The sequence below is a fragment of the Strigops habroptila genome, chromosome 4 (genome assembly GCF_004027225.2).
Source record: "Strigops habroptila isolate Jane chromosome 4, bStrHab1.2.pri, whole genome shotgun sequence".
In the NCBI taxonomy this organism is placed as follows: domain Eukaryota; kingdom Metazoa; phylum Chordata; class Aves; order Psittaciformes; family Psittacidae; genus Strigops; species Strigops habroptila.
Window position 1 is genome coordinate 30,934,608 of NC_046358.1, and position 21,747 is coordinate 30,956,354.

Sequence of the window (21,747 nt, forward strand, 5' to 3'; positions counted from 1 at the left end):
CAGCTAGAGCAGTCATTTTTCTCCTTCTTAGTAGCTGGTGCAATGCTGTGTTTTTTAACTTTCAGCCTGGGAACAACGCTGATAACACTGATGTTTTTAGTCGTTGCTAAGTAATGTTTATTCTAACCAAGGACTTTCTCAGTCTCATGCTTTGCCAGGGAGGAGGGGAAGCCGGGAGGAAGCAGAGACAGGACACCTGACCCAAACTGGCCAAAGGGGTATTCCATACCACAGCACGTCATGCCCAGTATATAAACCGGGGGGAGTTACCCGGAAGGCCCAGATCACTGCTCGGGTCGGGCTGGGTATCGGTCGGCGGGTGGTGAGCAATTGTATCCTCTCCCCTTGTTATTTCACTAATCGTTATTATCATTGGTGGTAGCAGTAGTGGTTTTGTATTATACCTTAGTTGCGGGACTGCTCTTATCTCAACCCGAGGGAGTTACATTCTTCCCATTCTCCTCCCCATCCCTCCGGGAGCGGTGGGAGGAAGAAGCGGGGGGGGGGGGAAGTGAGCGAGCGGCTGTGTGGTTCTGAGTTACCGGCTGGGCTCAAACCACGACAGTCGGTCAGGCACTAGTCACTGCTGTTCCTCTTCTTAAAGGCAGTGAATTAAATGAGTTGTGAACAACACTCCCCTCTCCTCCTTAATCTGTCTGTCCTTTCCACCTCAGAATCAGTCTATTACAAGCAATGAGTGAAAATACTGACAGACAAGGCAATTTCACACCAACTGAACTAATTTTCTGCAACAATTTTGGTGTCGTGTCCCCCCCCAAATTTGTATTTTAAATGTTTTGCAGATATTCATATGTATTTGGTTCCTTTTGTTAAAAAAAGACTATTTAGAAAGTCTGTAACAAATTTGCTATGGCAATAGGGAGGGAAGGAGAAGTAGTTAATTAGCACTAGAATAACAACCCCTCCTCCAGACACTGAACAATGAAGCCAGGACTGGGATGCAAACCTGCAGTAGTGGTTATCACCTTGAGTACTGTTACTTAATCATTATGTCTGCACAGGCACAAACACATACTTACAGGGAGATGCCAAGCGTGTTACAACATGCTTTGAAGCTTGAGCATGGACTCAAGACTCCATGTAGCTACAGCACTCTTGGAGAATCATGGAATCATAGAATCACAGAATGGTTCGAGTTGGAAGGGACCTTAAAGATTACCTAGTTCCAATCCCCCTTGCCATGGACAGGGACACCTTCCACTAGACCAGGCTGCTCAAAGCCCCATCCAGCCTGGCCTTGAGCATTTTCAGGGTTGGGGCATCCACCACTTCTCTGGGAACCCTGTTCCAGTGTCTCATCACCCTCACAGAGAAGAATTTTTTCCTAATATCTAGTCTGAATGCTGAAGCAAATGTAAACTTAAGCGCAATTTCTTTCCCCATTGAATCAATCTCAGAAAGGGTATAAAAACCTGGATAAATCCTCAAATTTTCCTATCCTGAAGTTATTTTTGATGAAACACTGCAGCAGTGAAGACATATAACCTTCGCAGCAGAGATGGCTGTGGTTACAGAAATTTCCTTTGTTTTAGGTAACTAGACACACTCTTGGTCAGAATATATAAACAAAAAAACCAAAGCAAACCAAAAACAAATGAAAAAAACCCTCTAAATTCTAAACTATACAGTTTTATTTTCTCTTATTAATTCAGTGTTGTGCCATCTGAGGTTTTGTGGGGGGGTTTGGAGGGTTTGGTGGTTTTTTTTTTCTTTTCAGAAAACTTCTAGCAACATGGAAGAAAAAAGAAAAAAAAATGTTAATTTAAATTTCACTTATTTTTCCGGATTCTGATCTTTGAAATTTTATGTCATAAATTTTAATGACCTTTTAAAAAATTGTCTGTGAATGTGGGACTGAGAAATATAACCATATTGCTTATCACCTCCAATAATTACAGTTATCCTGCTTAGGTAGTGTCTCAAGGACAAACTATAATAGGTTAGGAGCAGGAGTGTGCGTAAGCACTGAAGTATGTCTGTGTACGGCTGGAGTGCATTTGTAACAGAAAAGATTCTGTAAGACTGCAAAGGTTGCTTGAAATCTTACAGAAATATATTTTCTTATGAGCTATCTGTAATCACCTAAAACTGATCTCATTCCAGTTACACTGGGAGAAAGCCTTTCTCACAGTTGAGAAAGCAGGCAGCGACAGCATACTGTTTCAACTTACATCCATGCACAGGACAGTAAACCGACTTTGCATCCTACTGCCATCACTAGACAAAAGCCTTCCCACAGAGAAACCATTCTGATATATTTTTATTTCATCATGCAGGACCTAAATTCCATGACAGTTTCTAATTCTAATGCTTCAGACCAATGTTACCCACTTATTGTGGGGGAAAAAACTTTGCATTCTTACTTCTTAATGGGAGAATGATGGAAACAACTTGATACTCAAAGGTACCAAATTCCATGTGGAATGATATGAGGTCCTAGTGATCTAATTTATCGCAGATAAAAGAACTCTGACCTCCATAGTTCTGCACTAAGGTAAGGATTAATTTGATTTTATGAGTAAAATTGCCGCAAGTCTTACTTTAAATTTCAATATGGAATGAAGCCAAGGCCAGTCAAAACCCGCAAAGTTTCCCTTGGTTTAATGTCAAATCCTTAAGCTTCCTGTGGTTTTCATGAGAGGACACACATCAGCCTGGGATTAGCAAAAAGAAGATCCAAATTTTTACCCTTTGATACCTTCTGCTTCATTTTATGCTTAGAGAAAAATTCATGTTGTCCTAAGGTTACATTATGAACATTTTTCAGCAATCTACTGAGAATAATCATAGTGTGTATAAAAAAATAAAAATAAATAATACTATGGTATTTTTAATACTGTGTGTATTTTTTCTATGTTTTTTCCAAGTATCATTTGAAATTTCTTGTATGAAAGATTGTGTCTTTGAATTTCAAATAAGAGCGTAAAATGCATTTTCAAACTCTGATTTGTTCATAACCATTGTCTTTGAACAAAGACAAAGCTAGTTTTTAAACCACGTTCTATAATAACAGAAGGAAGGATAATAACATAAGCAAAATGCCAACGGCTGGAAGATTAAGGCTTTCTCTTGACTTCATGCAAAACATTTCACAGCTGGTATTTCAGCAGAAGCATGCTCAGTGCAAAACCTTGTTGCCAAGGAAAATGTTTCATTTTTACAGCTTTTTCTCTTTATCAGTGTTTGGTTTACAGTACAGGAGGGTTTATGGAGAATATTTCGGTTTTAAGAGTATAAAAAAGAAACTGATCCCTTCACAGACTTGCTCAATCTTTTTCTTCCTTTAAGTAAGTTGCTTTCATTTTCTTTTCTAAAAGAAAGAGCACATTGGATGAAAAGTCAAAGGACATGGAAAAGTTCAACTTTTGTTGCTGATGGCCAAATTAATCAAATATCAGCACAAGCTCGACTTGGAAATCAGCAGTCTTCCTTTCTCCAGTTCTGTTCTTCCTGCCATGTCTTCCCGTGATCATCTCTATTCCAAATCCACTACAGTGCTGTTGCTCTCTTCTTACATCCCATGTGCCTGTCAAAAGGAAACAAGATTTATTATTTCAATCTTTTCCACGTTGAGACTTGGTGATGGTACTTGAAAAAAAACATAGAAAAAGTACATACAGTGATGCTTCAGAGTGGTGGCTGAGGTGGATATGAGAAAGCTTCCACGCAAATTAATCTTTAGCCAGTCTTCCACATTAGTGGTTATGGCAACAAGAGCTCTAGCTTTCAGAGTACCAACTGTTGGCCCTGTTGGTGTTAGAACTCGATTACTTTCTATATGGTCAATATTTCAGCCTGAGTTTATGGCCAAATAGTACATATACCAAAACTGTATTTCCCTACACATGGAGACGATCTCTCAAGATTTCTGAAGCTTTTTGGTATGAAAATCAAAATAGTGCTCTTCTACAGAATACATCATATAGGTTATGTTATTCCTTGCAAGAAATGTGAACAATTAAGGTGTCTGCAAGTATTTGCAGACTGTTGTTGTCTAGTGATGACTCTTCTGCAAGCTAACTGGCACAGAAACTCCAGACAGGAGATTACAGTAGTGGGAACTTGCTACAGCTCTCCCTGTTTCCCTTTGTGCTCCACCAAGAATGATTTTCTAGCTGAGTTAAGTCACAGTGCTGTACTTGGGAGAGGGACATTCGGTCCTTCACTGCTGCAGTTTCGATCAGCACAGCTTTTCTGGGCCACCCAAGAAATCCCTTAGGCATGGAAGGGCCAGAAATGACAGTGAGTAGCTGGTATACCACAGGCAATATCACAAGCTTGCTTCTGTTGCCAGTGTCAGTTTTTAACTTTTTTTATTGCTGCTAGCTGCACGCAATGTCAGTGAGTCTCTTAGGCAATGTGGTACCAGTGACATCTGAGAGACCAGCTTGGAGGCAGCTGCTTTAAAAAATTCAGCCTCTGGGAATTCCTATAGTTACAGTCATAAATGGATCAACTCCCTCATTTAGAAGATCTCAGATGCAGTGAGAGTTAATGTAATTGTAAAGAACAGCTACATGGATGAATATCTGAAGAACAAGAGAAATAGCCCATGGGAGTGAAAGAGCTGGTACAACAAGATTAAACTTGAACTAAATGCCAGAACAGCACAGAGGAGAAATATGTTCCAAACCCACATAGTGATGTATAAAACACTGATCAAGAATATACCCCTAAAAATGGTTTGGATTACTACCTGTGATAAACCAAGCTGGTCCCCATCTTTATAAGCCGCAGCTTGGTACAGCTTCCACAACAAATACTAAATAAACCTTACAACTGTATTAGTTTACTATTATTATTGCAGTATGTCTAAAATGTAGCCTACTCTCATTTTTATTACAATTCTAGATCAAGATAAGTGAAAAGTGCAGTCTTTTTATGATTTGCAGCACCCAGCCCTGTGGGAGATAAGCTACCATAGGCTCCTGATCTTTAGATATACATTAATTTATTATAGTTAATAACTATACTGATGAAAATGGTGCTCATGAAGCTAAGGTTTGAATATTAGCACTATTGTGCAGGCAGAGGTCATACAGAGTTCTCCATAGACCCTTTCAGTGCACTTGAATCCATATTTAATCCCCTGACTTTTACAGGCCTACAGTTTTCACACATTGCTCTGCCAAAATACATCAATCCTGGTCTGTGAAGTGTCCTCTGTTATTCCTGTTCCACACCTTTCTTTAGCAGAAAAATGGATGTCATTCTTAATGGTATAGTGAAATCCGTAATGTGGATAAACTGCACCCAGGGGATCAGATTGAAGCCATTAAAATTATTTTCACTATGGATCCTAATGCAGAATTGGAGCACTAATCTCCAGAGATAAAGGACATATAGCCGATTTACCACTTTAGCCCCCACTTTTAGCTGTGATTTTATTGTTTGTTTGCTCTGTAACTTTAATCTACTTCCTAGACCCCTGAGCATTCAGAAAGTCTTGGCAACATAACTGCATTCAAACATACTGTGACTGGCTGACGGCTCTGAAGCGTTCAGAATATACCTTCATTACCCAGACTGGAATTAATTGACTCTTTGTAGCACAGATTATATTGATACGAAATAGGCTATTATACAGTAGGAATACAGCATTTCAAAACCCTGTGGAATGGACACAATGCTCACTGGCTTCATATTGATTTCTCTAAGTAGGAATTATGATCAAAAACTAATTTCAAGCTGAGTTAAGTTTCAGTAAGACTGAATAAAGCTTTCCATTAGTTCAACTACTACACACCAAAGAGTGAGATAGCATTCAGAGAATGGCAAATTCTTCTGAATGATTTCTAGATCACTGAGATTCTCTTAAAAAGAGCTAGTAAGGTTTACCAATATGCATTCAAGAAAACCTCAAAGCTTGGTGCAGCACTTCAAAGTGATTCTTTTGCTCCTTAAAGCTGGGAACTTTGATTTTTATTACTGTTAGTGAAATAGGTGGAAAAATATAGATATTATGTGTTTGTCTTTTCATGTCTGTATTCTTTCTTCTGCATATGAATTAAGATATTTTAAATATTTAGAATATCTAAATTAGAGACGCAATTAAAAGAGAAAAAGTGTAATTTTTCTTACGGTTGAAGTCTGGCAATTAATTCGATGACTTCACTATATCCTTAAAGGTTTCTGAGTGTGAAGAACAAACACCTCTGTAGACAGGTTTTGAAACATTGCATAAATCATGGTCTCTTGAAGTAGTGGATGTAAACTGTTTTGATGGTTCACTGAGAAATATTTCAGTGGCCATTTGGTATAAGAAATGCTATTTTCCTCCCTTTCTATTTGTCTCGGATGGAACATGTAAAGACTGGAAAATTGATTAGTGGTTTATGAGAACTTGCAAGAAAAAAGCAAAGATGAGAAAAAGGTATAGCAAAGGAACTGCAATTTCTTTCAATCAACACAAGAGACATGGTATGATCCATTTGGCTTTGACATTTTTTCATCAAATATTTTCAGATATCTGCAATAACATGATCTTATCGTCAATAAATATCAGTATATATAAAATACAGTCTGTGGCCCTGGGAACAAAACCATGTAATGGCTAGACAAAGTTGATCTTGGTACAGAAATATTCAGGGTAAAATCTGCAATTAAGTGATAGTAATCATACCATGAAAAATATACTGTAAAATATAAAAATGTACAATATCTCCTCAATGAATTTCTCCTTTGGATAAAATTTATTTTTTCTTCTGAGGTAAAGATAGCATAGCAAGACTTTTGATTCTTACTGTAAACAAGGCTATTGCTCGTCCGAACATGTCAATCATTCATCAACAGCTCTCTTCCAGTCTTTGGATGAATTAAAGTAAAGTTGCATCTACAGAAAGATAAGTAGATTATACGTATCTAAATCCCACATGTGAAAATTAGTATACTCTTAATTATTCTTAAGACGTCATTACCCTCTACAACTTCCTGAGAAGGTAAGGTGGAGAGGGAGGCTGAGCTCTTCTCCCTGGAATGCAGTGATAGGACACATGGGAATGGTTCAAAGCTGCAGGAAGGTTTAGACTGGGCATTAAGAATCATATCTTTACTGTGAGGGTGGTCAAACACTAGAACACACTTCCTAGAGAGGTGATCAATGCCCTAAGCCTGTCAGTGTTTAAAAGGGATTTGGACAATGCCCTTAACAACATGCTTTAACATTTAGTCAGCCCTGAATTGATCAGGCACTTGGACTACATGACCACCATAGGTCCCTTCCAAATGAAATATTCTATCTTATTTTATTCTGTTCCATTCCATTCTGTGGGTCTGTTGGAGATGTTCCTAATATATCCATATTTCTTTAAGTATTAAAAATATCTTTATGTGAATGTAATTTTTAATGTGTATTACTGACTGACTTGCTCTAGTTTATTCAACTCATAAAAGATAAAGACTCAAGAAGCAGCAGAATATAAGATTCTTTATACTGCCAGTCGGACAACTCATTCTTCTCTAGGAACATAAGATGCATCTTTAGCTGGAGAATGGCCTTTTCTCATGGAATGAATGAAAGGTGACCAAGAGAAAAAAGGTGTTTCAAAAAAAAACCAAACAAAAAAGTCCAAAAAAACCCCAAAACTCAAAGAAAGTAAAAACCCCCAAAACCTAGGAAACAGCAAATAACAGTTTATAAAGTCCTTAGCGAGATGGGGGAAAGGTGTTAGGCAGGTTAATTGTGAAGTTGCTATCACAGCTCTTTGTGCTATTTCAAGTCTACTTTCTGTACAATTGTTGCTATTGAGCTGATCAATGGAAAAGTGAAAACAGGCCAGAAGGGATCACTGCAGAATCTAATCTGATTGCCTCTGCACATGGTATACAATTTTACATGGATATTCCTTGACACAGACCCTTGTGTACTGTTTACTGAACTGAGAGGAAAGCAGGGTAACTCTGAGGACCTGGAAATTTTAGGAGGGACTGAAATGAGTAAATTTAGGATAGTAATTAGAAGTTGCTTCTAGTCACAAAAGAAATAAAGGTCTGAAATATCTTCCAATAGGAAGGAATAGTGAGAACAAACTCCTCTCCCAAGCCACCTGTAGGCAGTGTAATGTGACATTATTAATTACATGTAGAAGGCTCAATGAAATAATTGACTGTTTTCATGGGAATTGGATTTACTGACCTGGGAGGTTCTTGCAAATCTTGTATTCCATGTCTGTCTTTTCGATGACAACAGTGGTAAGGGTGTTGATGCCTTTGGCCCTTGTCTGAGACTGAAACTCAATTTGTCTTCATTACACGATCACCTAACCCTATCACTTTTTTTTTTTCTTCTCTGTAGACTGAGTTTTCATGTGTTCATCTCTTTTTTTTTTTTTAATTTGTGCTTTAGCAAATATTTTCTAATAAATTCCATGTTTATCACATAAGATTTTTATGTTTTTAAACCCAAAGTAGAATTTTAGTTTAATAATATTTGAGTCAGACTTCTAAATTCACACAGACCAAGTAGATTCAGAATCAGACATAAGAGATTTCTTCATGCCTATTTTAACACAAGGTATTATGATAACAGGTGAGCACTTGGCAAATCTAGAAACTTTATTATACAGCTATGTGCTTTTTAATCAAGTCTGAAACACAAAACCAATATGGTATGATGGAAGGGTTTTACATAGTAACTTTGCTGTGTCATATTGGTAGCATAGTAGCAGCTAAGTAAATATAGATGCTTAATGGAGTATACTGCTAAAGCATTGCATATCAAATTAATGTCCCTATATATAACTCGCGTTAAATTTTCCATCGCCTTGTGTTAAGACCGGAGGCTATTTTTTTTAAGCTGATATAGAGCGTTCCTTTTCTTCATCTTCTTCTCTCAGTCCCAAGACTAAGCATCACATTTTGAGCTGGCATAAATTGTTACCACCCTTCTGAAGACAATGAAGCAATTCCAATTTACACTAACTGAAGATTTGTCCAAACAAAACGAAGAGTCAGATCCCTAAAGGGAAATAGGTACATAACTTCTCTGACTACAGTGGTAATTGGAAGAGTGGGAGCATTTTAGGATTTAAGCAGAGGTGGCTTATTTGTACAACTAAGTTCTCTAATTAGTGATGAAATCTTATTTCCATATATTAGGGAAAGCTGTCCTTGTAGGATCATACACAAATTGCTAGGCTATAAAACATAGGATGCTTGCAATTATAAATGAGTCACTTTCCAATATTGACAGTAAAAGGAAAAAAAAGAAAATCCTGAGTTTTAAACTCAAGAAAATTGTTTGTGTGCAGTATTCATATTCTGTACGCACTTAAATAGCCATGCCTAGCAGCAGCACAATTTAATAATTCATTGTATGATACTATTACAGTACTATTTTCTCCCATTTGAAAGAGTCTAGGTATCAGCACTTGAAATTCCATGTGATATAAATGATCAAGAATATTTCATATGTAATAAAAAAGCACACAAAATAAACTGTTCCGGACTCTTACTTGAATTCATACAATTTCTCCCTTCACATAACAAATTTACTGAATAATCAAAATGGGTTTATAGGCCCTTAATGATGGTGTGAAATCCCAGGGTCATTTATCCACAATCAAACAGTGTGACCTTTACATAAACTTCAAGTCACAATGACTGCAGATCAGCTTATGGCCTCACTGTACATAGTGGCAGATGTTTGCAATTGTACTTGTTCCACCACCTCTCTAATGATGTGCAGTTGTCTTGAGGGAGAAGCAAAAAGCCAACTTCATGTAAGGATCAAAAAGTGTTTGTTTGAACAAATTAAGAGAAGATAGACAAATCAGAGAGTATGAGATCTGTAAATAAGGCAAACCTCTAGGGATGAATTAGTTTAACTATATATTTCATTAAGCTTGCAAAAAAAATACAGCTGCCAATAGTGCATAATGATATGAATTAATGTATCTATTCATGTTTTGGCTGTTTCACCTCAATCAATATTAACTTAATATTAAGTCAACATAAATCTAGCTGCTATTCTCAAATGTGTTTCGTAGCCACTTCCCTGCAATGAAGGATGCTTCCATTTTATGCTTCACATAGCACGAAGGGATGCATTTGCATCACATCTTCCTCATTTCACCTCACCTCCCAACATTGTTATCATTTTGATGACTTTTTATCCTGTTTCCAGTGATACATAGCCCATAATTGTGCTCACGGACCACGGGCAACGGAAAATACATCAGGTTAAAAGCAATTTTGTTACTGATTTTTAAGAAAGGAAAAGAAGGTGGGGGGAAGTAAAAAGAAAACCTTTAAATAATTCCATTATCATTTTTTAATTTTAAGGTTATAGAAAGGTTGTTTCATCAAAAAAAAAAAAAAGATGTATAATGTAGTAAAATATGTCTTTATAGAGTTACATTCTGATATAATTTAAATTCAGTGCTTTTAAATTTGTATTTTATTTTTCCCTCTTGCTGGTAACTTTTCTCCAATAGTCTCTCTTAGCATATTAGGGCTGGTTGAGAACCAGATTCACAACTCTATGTAACCTCCTATTTTGATTTCTTACCAAGTTGAATTTTGAAAATGGGCAATCTACTTTTCCAAGCCTCCCAAATCCAATAGTACTCGCTACATCTTGTTCACTGTACAACATAATCTTGCAAGGCAGCAAATGCTGTAAATTCCACATAACAGCATTTCACCTATGAAGGTTTCTGAGGACTGGGAATTCCATGTATGTGTAATTCCATGGATGTGAAACTTACCTGCACTCGTAAATATTTCCTCCTGCTATTTCTTTTGAATTTGGGAATTTGCTGGCAACCCTTTTTTTTTTTTTGAATATCAAAAGTCAAACCAATGTTTGAGAAAGAACAGGTGTTGAGAAGCTTTTTAAATCCAAAAACTGCTGACAGATTTTCTGAGCTTGTTCCTCAAATATGAAATGACATTCTACCAAATGGTTTACGTAAGTCCCTGCCACCTCTTGCTGCTACAAATACATGTATCTAAAGTGCGCGTGCACACACACACACATGCACTCAGACACAAATCTATAGTTTCAGTTAACATTCTCCAAGTCTTTTTTACATTTTGTGGTCTGATATTTACTTAAGATATAAAAAGATATGAAACAGAAGTCTAGCGAGCCTCCACACACTGAAATAGTGTCAGCCTAAGACGTGAAAGCTGTAAGACTCCCTAAGTGTATCTATCTCCTCTGCCTCACCTCCACCTTTTCACAATGACTAAATCACTCCTTCAAATACTTTCATAGAATCATAGAATCTTTAGGGTCGGAAAGGACCTTAAGATCATCTAGTTCTAACCCCCCTGCCATGGGCAGGGACACCTCGCACTAAACCATGTGGCCCAAGGCTCTATCCAACCTGGCCTTGAACACCGCCAGGGATGGAGCATCCACAACCTCCCTGGGCAACCCATTCCAGTGCCTCACCACCCTCACTGTAAAGAACTTCTTCTTTATATCTAATCTAAACTTCCCCTGTTTAAGTTTGAACCCATTACCCCTTGTCGTACCACTACAGTCCCTAAGGAAGACTCCCTCCCCAGCATCCTTATAGGCCCCCTTCAGATACTGGAAGGCTGCTATGAGGTCTCCACGCAGCCTTCTCTTCTCCAGGCTGAACAGCCCCAACTCTCTCAGCCTGTCTTCATACGGGAGGTGCTCCAGTCCTCTTATCATCCTCGTGGCCCTCCTCTGGACTCGCTCCAACAGCTCCATGTCCTTTTCATGTTGAGGACACCAGAACTGTACACAGTACTCCAAATGAGGTCTGACGAGAACAGAGTAGAGGGACAGGATCACCTCCTTTGACCTGCTGGTCACGCTTCTTTTGATGCAGCCCAGGATACGGTTGGCTTTCTGGGCTGCAAGCGCACACTGCCAGCTCATGTTAAGCTTCTCGTCAACCAACACCCCCAAGTCTTTTCTGCAGGGCTGCTCTGAATCTCTTCTCTGCCCAACCTGTAGCAGTGCCTGGGATTGTCCTGACCCAGGTGTAGGACCTTACCCTTGGCTTGGTTAAACTTCATGAGGTTGGCATCAGCCCACCCCACAAGCATGTCAAGGTCCCTCTGGATGGCATCCCTTCCCTCCAGCGTATCAACCAAACCACACAGCTTGGTGTCATCAGCAAACTTGCTGAAGGCGCACTCAATCCCACTGTCCATGTTGCCGACAAAGATGTTGAACAGGACCGATCCCAACACCGATCCCTGAGGGACACCACTCTTTACAGGTTTCCAACTGGACATCGAGCCATTTACCATAAGTCTTTGCGTGCTGCCATTGAGCCAGTTCTTTATCCACTGAGTGGTCCATCTATCAAATTGATGTTTCTCCAATTTAGAGACAAGGATGTCATGCGGGACAGTGTCGAATGCTTTGCACAAGTCCAAGTAGATGATGGCAACTGCTCTGACCCTGTCCATCAGTTAAGTGGCCCCATCATAGAAGGCCACCAAATTGGTCAGGCAGGATTTCCCCTTAATGAAGCCATGTTGGCTGTCACCAACCACCTCGTTGCTTTTAATGTGCCTTAGCATGCTTTCCAGGAGAATCTGCTCCAAGATTTTGCCAGGCACAGAGGTGAGGCTGACTGGTCTGTAGTTCCCCGGGTCTTCTACCTTCCCCTTCATGAAAATGGGGGTTATATTACCTTTCTTCCGATCATCAGCAACTTCACCTAACTGCCATGATTTTTCGAATATGATGGACAGTGGCTTAGCAACTTCATTCGCCAGCTCCTTCAGGACCCGCGGGTGGATTTCATCAGGTCCCATGGACTTGTGCACGTTCAGGTTCTTAAGATGGTCTCAAACGTGATCCACTCCTACAGTGGACGTAAAGTCCTCGTTCTCACAGTCCCTGCATCTGCTTTCCAAGACTTGGGTTGTGTGGTCAGAGCATTTGCTAGTGAAGACTGAGGCAGAGAACTCGTTAAGAACCTCAGCCTTCTCCAAATCCATGGTAGCCAGTTCTCCTGATAGCTTCTGGAGAGGGCCCACATTGTCCCTAGTCTGTCTTTTATTTGCTACGTATCTATAGAATCCTTTCCTGTTATCTTTTACATCCCTTGCCAAACTTAATTCTAGCTGTGCCTTAGCTTTCCTAACCTCGTCCCTAGCTTCCCAGACAATGTTCCTGTATTCTTCCCAGGCCTCCTGTCCTCGCTTCTACCTTTCATAAGCTTCTTTTTTCCCTTGAAGTTTCCTCAGCAGATCCTTGTCCATCCATGGAGGTCTACTGGCCTTCCTGCTGCACTTCCTTCTAGTTGGGATGCAACACTCTTGAGCACATAGCAGGTGATCCTTGAATATCGACCAGCAGTCTTGGGCCCCCCTGCCCTCTAGGACTATATCCCATGGAACCTTATTAAGCAGGTTCCTGAAGAGGCCAAAGTCTGCTCTCTTGAAGTCCAGGGCAGTGCTGGATGCTCTTCTCGCTGTCCTGAGGATCTCAAACTCAACCATCTCATGATCTCTACAGCCAAGGCTGCCCTGGAGCATCACATTTCCAACCAGTCTCTCCCTGTTGGTGAGCACGAGGTCAAGCATGGCACCTCTCCTTGTCCGCTCCTCTATGACTTGAAAGAGGAAGTTGTCTTCCACACAATCGAGGAACCTGCTGGATTGATTGTGCTGGGCTATACCATCCCTCCAACAGATATCAGAATGGTTGAAGTTCCTCATGAGGATAAGGGCCTGCGAGCGTGAGGCTGCTCCTATTTGTCTGCAGAGCGCTTCATCCACAGAGTCTGCTTGATCAGGTGGCCTGTAACAGATCCCCACTGTAATGTCCTCCATCGCTGCTCTCCCTTTGACCCTGACCCACAAACACTCTGTTGACTCATTACCCGTCCCTAGACAGAGTTCCATACTTTCCAGCCTATCACTGACATAAATAGCAACGCCCCCTCCCCGTCTGCCTGGCCTGTCTTTTCTAAACAGCCTGTAACCTACATCCCAAAACTCCAGTCATAGGAGCCATCCCACCATGTTTCTGTGATAGCAGTGATAGCATATCCCTGTAGCCTTGCACACATCTCTAATTCCTCTTGCTTGTTCCCCATACTACGGGCATTTGTATAGAGGTATGGGAGCCGAGCTCCAAATGCAGCCGACTCAATGGCTGGGTGTCGTGGTTTGAGCCCAGCTGGTAACTCAGAACCACACAGCCGCTCGCTCACTCCCCCCCCCCCCCTTCTTCCTCCCCCCACTCCCGGAGGGATGGGGAGGAGAATGGGAAGAATGCAACTCCCACGGGTTGAGATAAGAGCAGTCCCGCAACTAAGGTATAACACAAAACCACTACTGCTACCACCAATGATAATAACGATTAGTGAAATAACAAGGGGAGAGGATACAATTGCTCACCACCCGCCGACCGATACCCAGCCCGACCCGAGCAGTGATCTGGGCCTTCCGGGTAACTCCCCCCGGTTTATATACTGGGCATGACGTGCTGTGGTATGGAATACCCCTTTGGCTAGTTTGGGTCAGGTGTCCTGTCTCTGCTTCCTCCCGGCTTCCCCTCCTCCCTGGCAAAGCATGAGACTGAGAAAGTCCTTGGTTGGAATAAACATTACTTAGCAACAACTAAAAACATCGGTGTTATCAGCGTTGTTCCCAGGCTGAAAGTTAAAAAACACAGCACTGCACCAGCTACTAAGCAGGAGAAAAATGACTGCTATAGCTGAACCCAGGACAGTATCCACCCCTTATTCCATACCATTCACGTCATGCTCAGATCCCACATCTCTCAGCACACCATCACCCCTGTCCCATATATACACATATATATACACCCACACCCACACACAGAGAAAGATATCATTCCCTAGTCCATGGACCAATCCCTGTAAAATTGCTGAACTCATCCAGTCCATGATGTCAGGTTCCATCTCTTGTAATAGTCTTTCAGGGCAGGAGGGACGGTACGTAGTGTTGGGTTGTTGCCTGCTGATGATACCGCCAAACTCATCTGGTCACTGCTGAGCTCGTCTGGTTTCCTCAAAATTCATTCTTTGTTGAGGTGATGATTGGAGGGAAGTCAGGGTCAATGGCTGGTGACCTGAAGATATCTAGCTGGTGGGCTATAAAAGTGTTATAGAGCAGGCAACAGCGTACAATTGAGTTCATTGGCTGTTTTCCCCCAAAATCAAATCCCCTTGAGGTACACATCGGACTTCCCCATCTTCCTGCATTACCCACCAAGTATATCCAGGTCCCTGAGCAAAAGCAACCCCACGAGTGGGTTTGCCTTTACCTGAAGCAGGAATAACCCAGACTGTCTTCCCCAACAAATTCTTTATGTGCACCACAGGAACTTTATCCCCCTCTACGGTACGTAAAAGTTCTGATTGGGCTGGGCCAGCCCTGTTGGCAGATCCCCTACTGTTGACCAACCAGGTGGCTTTTGGTAAATGTGTATCCCAGTGTTTGAAAGTCCCACCACCCATTGCTCTCAGTGTAGTTTTTAACAGCCCATTGTACCGTTCGATTTTCCAAGAGGCTGGTGCATGGTAGGGGATGTGGTATACCCACTCAATGCCATGCTCTTTGGCCCAAGTGTCTATGAGGTTGTTCCGGAAATGAGTCCCATTGTCTGACTCAATTCTCTCTGGGGTGCCGTGTCGCCACAAGACTTGTTTCTCAAGGCCCAGGATAGTGTTCCGGGCAGTGGCATGGGACACAGCGTATGTTTCCAGCCAGCCGGTGGTTGCTTCCACCATGGTAAGCACATAGCGCTTGCCCTGGCGGGTTGGTGGGAGTGTGATATAGTCAATCTGCCAGGCCTCCCCATATTTGTACTTCAGCCATCGTCCTCCATACCAGAGAGGCTTTAACCGCTTGGCTTGCTTAATTGCAGCACATGTTTCACATTCGTGAATAACCTGGGCAATAGTGTCCATCGTTAAGTCCACCCCTCGATCACGAGCCCATCTATATGTTGCATCTCTGCCTTGATGGCCTGAGGTGTCATGGGCCCACCGGGCTAAAAATAATTCACCCTTATGTTGCCAATCCAAGTCCATCTGAGCCACTTTAATCTTAGCAGCTTTATCCACTTGCTGGTTATTCTGGTGTTCCTCAGTGGCCCGACTCTTGGGTACATGAGCATCTGCGTGGCGTACCTTCACCACCAGGTTCTGCACCCGAGCAGCGATATCTTGCCACAATGCAGCAGCCCAGATAGGTTTACTTCTGCGTTGCCAGTTGCTCTGCTTCCATTGCTGCAACCACCCCCACAGGGCATTTGCCACCATCCATGAGTCAGTATAGAGATAAAGTACTGGCCATTTTACTTGTTCAGCAATGTCCAAGGCCAGCTGGATGGCTTTCACCTCTGCAAATTGACTCGATTCACCCTCTCCCTCAGCAGTTTCTGCAACTTGTTGCAGGGGACTCCACACAGCTGCCTTCCATCTCCGATGCTTTCCCTCAATACAGCAGGACCCATCAGTAAACAAGGCATATTGCTTTTCACTCTCTGACAGTTCATTATATGCTGGGGCCTCTTCAGCACGCGTCACCTCCTCTTCTGGTGACATCCCAAAATCTTTGCCCTCTGGCCAGTCCACGATGACTTCTAGAATTCCTGGACGACTGGGATTTCCTATTCGAGCTCGTTGTGTAATTAGTGCGGCCCACTTACTCCATGTAGCATCAGTTGCATGATGTGTAGAGGAGACCCTGCCTTTGAACATCCAGCCCAGCACAGGCAACCGGGGTGCCAGGAGGAGCTGCGCTTCAGTTCCAATCACTTCTGAGGCAGCTCGAACCCCTTCATAGGCTGCCAGTATCTCTTTTTCAGTGGGAGTGTAGCTGGCCTCGGATCCTTTATATCCCCGACTCCAAAAGCCAAGGGGTCGACCTCGAGTCTCCCCTGGAGCTTTCTGCCAGAGGCTCCAGGTAGGACCATTCTCCCCAGCTGCGGTATAGAGCACATTTTTCACATCTGGCCCGGCCCGGACTGGTCCAAGGGCTACTGCATGAACTATTTCTCGTTTAATTTGTTCAAAGGCTTGTTGTTGCTCAGGGCCCCATTTGAAATCATTCTTCTTCCGGGTCACGTGGTAGAGAGGGCTTACAATCAGACTGTAATTTGGGATGTGCATTCTCCAGAACCCCACAACACCTAAGAAAGCTTGTGTTTCTTTCTTGTTAGTTGGTGGAGACATTGCTGTTATCTAGTTGATCACGTCTGTGGGGATCTGGCGGCGTCCATCTTGCCATTTTATTCCCAAAAATTGAATCTCCTGTGCAGGTCCCTTGACCTTATTCCGTTTTATTTCCGTTCCCAGGCTGAAAGTTAAAAAACACAGCACTGCACCAGCTACTAAGCAGGAGAAAAATGACTGCTATAGCTGAACGCAGGACACTGGGCAGCTGAAATATCTCTACATCGCTCCAAGCACTTATTATAGGTGCTGGCAACTGAGTGGGAGTGTTGGGATGGATCAATGCTCCCCTCCCCCAACACATCTAGTTTAAAGCTTTCTTGACCAGCCTGGCAAGTCTCCTATCAATATAGCTTTTCCAGACCAGCATTGTCAGACCAGCTCCACCAGCCTCCAGTAGACCTGGCCTCCGAAACCGAGTCCCATGTTCTAAATATCCAAACCCCTGACTATGGCACCACTGTTCTAACCATTTATTAACCTGCCAAATGCGCCTAGCTTTTTTAAGGTCCTCCCCTTTGCCCTGGAGAATCGATTTAAAGACTATTTGAGTCCCAGAGCCCCTAACCACCTCTCCCAGGGCTCTGTAGTCCTTCTTAATGTTCTCCAGGCTACTGCTATCTCTATCTCTAGCACCCACATGGACCACTAGGAGGGGGTAATAGTCAGCAGGACTTACTAGAGCAGGCAGCCTCTCAGCAACATCCCTGATCCGAGCCCCTGACAGGCAACACACCTCCCTTGAGACTGGATCAGGCCGGCAGATGAGTGCCTCTGTGCCTTTCAAAGTAGAGTCACCTACTACTATGACCTGCCACTTTTTCCTGAAGGCACCAGTAAGAATCCCCTTTACTGGTGCACCAACAGGATGTTCATTAGGTGTGTTGGGTGTTTTCCCGTTAGCCCCCCTGCAGAGCTGTGAAGTGGTTCGGGGTGGGGACATTTTATACTCAATATCTTTAACACATGAGAACAACAAATAAGAATAATTAAATGTGCTCCAGAAAATAATGTTGTCAATGTTATAGAGTTTTGAAATGGTGAAGACACTGACTTAAACTGCTGAAGACACTGACTTAAACTGCTACAGCTCTGCTAGGAAGTAGACTTCACTGCCTGCTGCGAAAGACAAAAAGACTATAATGTCATTGTCAGTTTAACCAGGGAAAAGGAAAAGGGTAAGACAGGACTTTTTCCTGACTGCAAATCTGGAAACAGGTCTAACTCTGACGTAGTATTGGTTTAATAATAGTTCATTTAGCATAATGTAATTCTAGGATAGTGAGTAAAGCACACAAATCAGTCCAGCTGAAATTTCTCTGTACTAGTAGGTACACAGAAATATCTTAGCTATGGACTGACTGGGATTCTTGAGGCACCTACAGTGTTCATGACTTGGGGAAAAAAATTTCTTGTCCTTCTTCAGCTCATTCACAAAAACAAGCCTTCTCCAAGAATAAGAAGTCATCAAGGACATCAGCTCCTTTTTTCAGTGGCAAAACAGACTCCTTCTTCCAGTAACACATAAGTCAATGCACTGAAAAAGCCAATCCAATGCATTTGATTTTATACCTGTGCCAGGCTTGGACAGATCATTTATAAAGCAAGCCGATGGTTGTTAAAAGGAACATTGCATTCTCATTTGTCTTTAAACTGTTTGAACGTTTGAGTGTTGTACTGAGTTCATGAATAGTCCAGCATTTCCACACCATGAGCGTTATGTGCATTAAGGCACAAACCCAGTACAATGCATAAATATGAATTTGACTTTGACCATGTCAGTTGACTCTTTCAATATATGTTCAACAGGACTGGTCATAAAATAAGATTTTTCCTGAAGTTTACACCTCTAATTTCCATTGAACTACCTGAGCTACAAGCAAATGACAACAATAAGCAGAGAAGATCCCACAGCTGCATGCAGTGCTGTTGTTCTTGAGAGGTATTTTAACTTTCTTCAAATGTAAGGGCAACAAATCACTCAAAGTCCATATTTTCATCTAATCTCAGCACTTTAGACTTGTGGATGCTGATATGCCAGAAAAAAAAAAAAAATTCTCTTTTGGCTCAAGGTGCTCATCAGCCATCTGGAACTGCTTCCCTAGTCTCATCCATTATGTAAATGAGATGTACTATTCGTTATGTTTCATCTACTGATACTAATACATTAATGTGGATGTTACAGCTTGAGCCCCTGAGAAGGAATTGGCTTCACATCACTCACTGGCTTGAGATCACATCCCATTACTTTTAATGGCCCTGTGGCATTTAAGGTCACTTGACTTCTAATACAACAGATTTCTGTGATGTCAGTAAAATGGTAGCTGCCTCTCCTGATTTCCTTATCTTTCTTCTTTTCTTCCCAAGAAATTATAGTATTTCACACCATGGCATTTCTCATTTGTTCTATAAAACTAATTTCTTCATTTATCTTCAAGTCTTTTTACTGTTTGAGAATAATATAGCTGAAAAGTTCTTACTCTATCCTAATGTAGGGGGAAAGCAAGATTTAAAATGCCAGGGAATTTGTTAACAGAATTAGTAAGGAGATTTAGATAGGAGCTGAAAAACAGTTCTGTTCAACTGTCTTTGATATTCGATATGTTATATGAGACAAATTCAGTCTCATAATATCATACCTGTGTAAACAGTCCTTAGTCACTCAAGCGAGTAAGTTGAAATCAATGCGTAAATGAGCATTATGGCTCTGTCCTTGAAAAGCATAGCTTGAAAGTGCTGCAAACTTAGTCAGTCACATTTACAACTATGAACTACTGTAGATGATTAGCTCTGTCAGCATAGGACAGCAGACTTTGATGGAAAAAGTAGGCATATTCCAATCCAGTACCATTTAACTTTTTGAAGAAAACTTGCTACATGTTAGGGATTTAACATGCTTGCTCACTATTCCAAATCAGCTATAGTGTAAAAGAGGAAAGAAAAGTATGGAGTGGAATTAAAAACTGTCATTTAGCATGGATAATTTAAACATGATTTTCCTGTATTAAAAAACTGCTTACCAAATTCAGAGTGGAAATGAACTTTAAATGCAATATAAGCTCTCAGTGAGCTTTATGCAGAGAACTCTCTGACTAGAAAATATAACCAAATTGGTTTTTTAAGTTATGGAAATGCATTGCAATCAGTCAAGAAAAGTAAAACATGCAGCTGTATCAAATGAGATAAACATACATGTTATTAATAAATAATTTCAAAATTGCAATTTTTTTCTTATTCTAGTAACCCTTGGGTACTTGAGCAACCCCAGGGTCTTGAGCAGGACTAATTAAATGAGAGGGGACAGCAAGATGGGTTTCCAGCAACTATTTGTTTGAAGATGATATGCTTGATTGACAGAACATCTCAGTTCATAATTTTTAGCATTTATGAGGCTACAGCATAAGACACATTTAATAAAAATATATGTAATAATTTTCAAAGTAAAGGAACTAGCTGGATCTAAATTTGTCCATGCTGAGGTTGGTTCATCAGATCATAAATGATCACATGTAATAATGTTTTGGGATTAGAAGAGGTATAAATATTATTTTCCTCTTCTGGGTTATTATGTTTTCTTGTTATGTACCTGTATTTCCCATCTTGAAACAAACTGTGATGTTTTGCCTCAAAGTAAAATGGAGACAAAAATTTATTTTTGCCTTCTCCATTTTATCATAAACAATATTAACAGTCATTTATTTGCATTTTTAGTTTAAAACCAAAATAAGAATGATAATAAAAATTTCTGCAAGAAATTATCTCCTTTTGCATCCTGGAAGAACAAATTCTCTTCACTGATACCAGCAACTGTAAACAAATGACACAATGAGATTATTCTGTAGGACTAGCTCCCTTCTGCTCTATAGGTAATTCAAGGGTGGATTAGATGCTGTCATTTTTTGCTTATTCAGCAAACCCCTATTTCTTTACACTAATCTTCACTTCAACAGGGAGAGAGAGAGATTAGCAAATGGTATTTGTTCTTGTTTGGTAAAGAGTGGTTTTCTTGAATTTTAGCTCTGCTACTCTTTATCTGCTTTTTCACAGTATTGCTGCACATTGTTATTTTCATGCTTACTGAATTCAGTCACAGAGGTGGCATTTAGCTTCATGGCTAAAGTATCAAATTCAGTATTGTTCTTTACTCAGCATATTCTATTTAGAGTTTGTTTGTGTGGCAGTATATGATATGCACTTGCTACCTGCAGCAATATCTAATTACAAACACAGTTCTCTCACAGAGTGCTGGAGACTTTTGAACAAACTATGCTTTTAACACTGATATCAAATGAGCTTGCAAAATTTAAAGCAGAATTGTTTTCAGAGTTTTGCAAGGGAAAAATAATGCTGGTTTTATTGCTGTCATTTACTATGTTGTTATTCACTGATGCTAAATGTCAGGTATGAAAAGTCACCAGTACAAATTACCAGTTTAATTAGAATTGCAAAGGTACCTTGTAATTACGCTCTTATTACAGTCAGCTGCAAAAGTCTGCTACAGATCCAAATGAAATAAGAAATAAAGTAAAAGCAAACTATTTTAAATACATTCTTCAAAGCTGTCATATTAAACTTGAAA